Below are 5,706 nucleotides of genomic sequence, written 5' to 3'. Positions count from 1 at the left end.
ATATGGCTTGTGGAACCTGAATCTAAGATCCATTTTGTTGATACTACACTTATATCGATGGTCATATGGCTTGTGGAACCTGAATCTAAGATCCACTTTGTTGATACTACAGCTTTCAGTAAGGAAAGAAACTGCTGATGTTATGTTTTTACGAAAGAAACAGTCCTTCTCTTGGTCGTTTGTTTTTTTACACATACCACGGATTCTTGGCTGCATAGTCTTTACTCAGATGTTCTTCTTTAGAGCAAGAAAAACATTTCCTCTTGTTTGAAGTAGCTCTCCGATTTCTTCTTATATTAGTTTTAAAAGTAACTTGTAAGTTTGTTTCCTTAGTAGAGGAATTTAATGAAATTTAAAGAGCATCTTTCCTCAGCCACCAATCTTGTTGTTAAATCGGAAAGCATTTTCCTGTAAGAGCCTGTGCTTTCCCAATCACATAAAAAATAATTGTACACTTTTCTGTGAGTGTTGTCAATACTTTGGAAATGATCATATCAACTGATATATCATTGCCTAATGACTTCAATCTAAATATCAAATTTTCAATTGAACCAAATCTATCCCAGGCTTAATTTTAAAATCAAATAATTCTTGCAAAAGGTCAAACTTTAGCTGGAAAACATCTATTTCGTATATGTTACCTAATTTGGAATACATTTGACTTGCAGTAATACAAGTCAAAATATGAGTTAGTGCTCTCTGGTTCACTGTGGTTACAATAAATTTTTGGGCTTTAGCATCATTTTCTAAGTAGACCTTACAGTCTTTACTTTGCTGGTCTCTGGGAGGCTCAACATTTTTAGAAAAAACTTCAAAAAACCCATTTGCTTTAAAGAAGATATTTACACCCAGATATACATATAGCATTCCTCCTATATGTATGTACCAAATATTCAAAAAAAAAAAAAAAAAAAAAAAAAAAAAAAAAAAAAAAGTAATTAATTTTTCCAATAATTATACTGGCCGATATAGGTGAAAGCAGTGGCTTTGAAATAGCAGACTAGGCTCTTTACGTACATTAGAGTACACTTTCATATCTTCTCATACAATGAGTAATCTTTTTTGGCCCTGGCTCTAGGACTGTGTTATAAATCTGAATAATCAGGAAACATGAAAAGTACCCTGTGGAGCGGACCCTCCTTGTTCTCTGTACCCCTCCGGCCAGCGACTCCTGGGCCAATTTTGTGACCACCGCCTACAGCGAATTCATCCCACTACCTTATAATGTGATGTGGCAATAGAAGGGCCAAGTTAGTTGTACATATATTTTAGATAATTTTTTATATATTTTATAGATTTTTAATAAATAAATAGGAGTAGAAAAAAAACAAAACATGAAAAGTCATATGATGGTCCATTATACAGTTGCAATTCCCCTCTCCGTCCTCAGTATGTCCATATATATTTTACATCTCATGATTTGAAAAGACATAACCTCTCATTCAAATCCTTATCTTGACTCTAGAGCTCACATTACTGGGCAAATATTATTGAGTATTATAGAACATGGTATGTATGCTATATATATTTATTGTTACAAGACTCAATATATATTGGCAAAATTCTATATGACTCAATAATACTGTCTGTGAAAATGCCCCTTTGAGCAACTCAAAATAGTCCTTTAAAATTACATATTGTCTCAGCATGAATATAAGAAGCTATTCTATACTTCTTATATGAATACATAGTAGTATACTTAATACATAGTATATATAATAGATAGATGTTTTTCTTTCAAATTCACTCAAATAAAACTTAAATGTGAAATTATAATATTTATATGAAAAAAAAAACATGTAAATGTAATAATGTATTTAAATTATTCATAAATATAAAATTATTTTGTTTGTTACTTTTGATAGAACACTCCTCTTATGTAAAAACAATCTTCTTTGTAAATATTAAAAATATTTCTTATAATAACATACCTAAGTTTGTTCAGTAGTTGGTTGTTCTGTATAAGAAAATGATATGAAAATGTTGGTTGCCTATGCATGCCGAGTTTTTGCATTTGAGTTTGAATTGTCTGTATCTGTATATTGTCCTCATTATATTCATTTTCTACTGATGTAACTATCTTTTTTAAATTCATCCTCAGCGGCCAGTCTTGTAAGCCACTTTGTCATGAAAGATCAAATTGAAATTTTGAACTTTCTTAAGGTTAAAGTGAATTATTTAGTCTTTCTATAAAATTCTTTTGAAAAATGTCAACAAACTGCAGACGATATACATAGGTAACGTGAATATAAAGAAACGGTGACTTTCATTGTCAGATTATTTAGAGATATTCTTGTGAAAAAAGGTTTGTTTATAATATTACTTTACAGTTGAAAAATCATTTTAACCTGCACTGATTTGCATCTAGAATCCCCTTATTTTAATCTTAAATTTTCCATTCAAAAGCTTTCTATCAAAATATAAAATTGGTTTATTTCGGAAGAGAGAACTTTATGAAAAATTGTTTGACTCCCAGCTGTCGCAGTACTATTGAAGTGAAAGAATAATGTTATTTGAGAAAAATTCAGATTTTTGCTTGAAAGAATATTTTGTAAATTTTACTTCCTTTAATCTTGCAAATTAAATTAAAACAATGTTTATTGAATTGTTGACTAAACTACTAACTTTGTGGCAATTCATTATTAGGTGTTTAAAGTGAAAGTGTCAAAGTTTATTTTTAATGTTGTATTAATGCCTTCCAAAAAGAAAACAGCTCTTGTCATTAACTGTAGATTAAAGATTATTTATAATCATTTAGAATTTAACAGAAAATTTCTTTTAATGACTAATCCTAGCCTTATTCAGTGCAGTTTTTAAAAGTATTTTTCCTTAATTATTTTCACATAGCGTGTGGTGCCCATATTGGCAACAAAAATGCTTAATTTTACGATTACTTTAATTTTTTAAATTATTTAATTATTAAATGATTTTATAATTACTGATAAACAATTTTGTGTCATTTGTAAATATGATTTGTTCTTCAATTTATTTTTGTTTTCTTTTTAATACTGTACATTATTATTATCATCATAATCCTTAAATAAAACAAGTTTTACAATAATAATCCTTTTTAGTTGATTTTGCCCTATGTTTTTTATCATGCTTATATTATTACAGGTTTTACTAGGGATTAGAGGATCTTTTTCTGCTTATTGTATGCCATATTTTAACCTTCTTTGCTGCATATAAATCCACTCTTTACTTATAACAAAATCCTTGATTTTTAACATTATTTTTTTATTTAAAAACTGAGAAAGGAAGCAAAGATAAGTTTTGGCTATTTCAAAACATCCCAAACAAATCTGTCTCTCTCTCTCTCTCAGTAGTATGTTCCCAATATGTTCTAACATTGCCACAATACCTTTATTGTGATTTAATGATATGTCTATTCTGTAAGGAGAACTTGCTTCAGTAATTCTATATGGATTAGGATATTCCCCAATTGAAAAACTATAGGATGTTCTGATGATAAATTTTTAATATGTTGTATAAAAGTGGTTTTTTGTATTTCTTTAAATTTATTATCCATTGTTAGTTTACAAGAGGTTAAAATGAAAATAAACTCCCGATTGGCTATCTTAAGGAGGTCTGAGATATGATCTGATGAAGGACCTAATAATGTGGAGATTTCATGTTGTTGAAATGAAAAGAAGCTTTAGATATCTGGCAATTCAGAGAGAGATCCAAGGTGATAGGCAAGAAAAGAGGGAGAAATGGATTGAAGGTTTCAATTTCTGATGGATTTTAGTTGTGAGCTTCACAATCTTGGGCTATCCTGAAACTCCAGAGTAGATATTTTGCGTTTTAATCTCTTCAGGTAATAAATTGTGAGCATAAGGAAGAGGGTGAACCTGTGATGATTATGATTATTTGGGTGAGGATACTTTACTTCTTAGTGATCAGTGGAACAGAGGCTGCATTCACATTAAGTTGTCTTGAATTAGTAAAAAGGTACGTAGCTGAAAATCGCAGTGTATCTGCAGAAAATGTTAGTGAATTATTTCAAGATATCCTGGGAAGCTAATGTTTAGGAGATTGTACCATATAGATCACATCCCAGTAAAACTATTTTTTCTAGTCTTAAATCTTTATACATATTACTGTCTGCATCACTAAGGTCACATTTACACTGTAATTCACGGGTTACATGTATTGCCAACATCTTTTTCATGTACCATTATCTGGCAGGTGTTGATGAACATCAAAGAATGTTCAATAAACCTTTTGTTTTATTGACAGGCCTAAAAACTAATGTTGTTATGTCTGGAAACAAGTTTATTAATTTAAATGAATGATTAAATGAATTTATTAATACATTGTGATTCATTTATATACACATAATATTTTTATAAACAAAATAAAAATACTTCAGTAGTCTAAAAAATCAAAAATGGTGTATTTACATTGCCCAATCATTTAGGTATCTTCAGTGCAATGTTACATTAGTTCATTTTCAATCTTCAATCACCAATCATTCAGGTATCTTCAGTGCAATGTTACATTAGTTCATTTTCAATCTTCAATCACCAATCATTCAGGTATCCTCAGTGCATTTTGAAAATTCATGAGGATGTAAATCTACAAAACATTCAATAAGAGTAGTAAATCCTCTCATCATTTCATAATTTAAATAAGCTAATTAAGATGACAACAATAATTGAGTACCAGTAAATACTGAAAAACAATAACTGAATAAGATTCAAAAATAATATTATAAACCATCTTGCTAAGGCTCGTATATTCATCATGTTGTAATTTGACAATTTCCATTCAAAAACGGCCTTAAAACTCCACACATTCTATTTATTAATTGTATAACATTTTGGACCTAAACTGTTCATTTTCCAATCTAATTCTTATTATTATACTACCCGCCTATTTGTTAATAAAATGCAGGAAGTATCTGTAAATAGAAGGTTGGAATACTGCAGGCATAAAATGGAGACAGTAATTTAAAATTTGACTAAGTGAATTTTACTGATGTCTATTAATAAGAAGGAGATAGGAAAATGAACAGTTTAGGTTTTGTTTCAACCAATGTTTTTCTGTATATTTTTTCTGACTTTGAGGTGTATTTAACTCTTAAATTAATTACCTTTATTAACAAATTTTTAATTCAGTATATTAGCTTCAGAGTTAATTACTTGAGATGTATAATTGCAACTGAAAGGCAAGCTTTTTCACCTACTGCTCATTGTATCTCTGAAAATAGCATATTTCGAATTTTTTTATGTATGTTTGAGTAATGAATGGGCAATGAACCTTATACAAGGTATGAACCTCAAGGTATAGCCGTTTCCAAGGTACATGTTTTGAAGTTGATGTACTGTTGTAGTATTACAAACATCATTAATGGTATGAAATTTGAAGTAGAATTTATGTTCCTTAATTTCTGAATATGAATATTTTTTTTTTTTTTAAAGGAAGTTAGGTTAGCTTTCCTTGAAGACCCAATTCAGATTTTCATCAAAATAAAAAATATTTTACCTACCCTCAATGTCATGTCACACAATAGGCCATATGTGAGTTCTACCTGGACAAAATTATTTTGTTATCAGTTTTAATGATTTTGAGGTTGCTTATTCCGAAAAAAAAAAAAAGCTTTCTGCCAAAAGAAGACAACCTGGACCAAAAAAGTGATGAACTTCTAATAATGAAAAACAGTTAGTACTCATAAATTATTTATTATATTTTAGTGGTATTAGT

General features: G+C 29.3%; 1 long non-coding RNA gene across 1 annotated transcript in view; it reads right to left on the bottom strand.

Annotated features, from left to right (window-relative positions):
- LOC136797113 (uncharacterized) overlaps positions 1-139 on the bottom strand; it is an 888-nt gene extending 749 nt beyond the window's left edge. Inside the window, exon 1 of the long non-coding RNA XR_010844943.1 lies at positions 17-139. This is a non-coding gene — a long non-coding RNA (uncharacterized lncRNA). The remainder of the gene's footprint in view (positions 1-16) is intronic.
- Positions 140-5,706: the final 5,567 nt, after the last annotated feature.

Source organism: Halyomorpha halys, unplaced genomic scaffold (genome assembly GCF_000696795.3).
Source record: "Halyomorpha halys isolate HHAL.00 unplaced genomic scaffold, Hhal_1.1 Scaffold1839.1, whole genome shotgun sequence".
In the NCBI taxonomy this organism is placed as follows: Eukaryota; Metazoa; Arthropoda; class Insecta; order Hemiptera; family Pentatomidae; genus Halyomorpha; species Halyomorpha halys.
The sequence above is the reverse complement of the archived record's forward strand: the minus strand, read 5'-3'. Positions and strand labels throughout refer to the sequence as shown.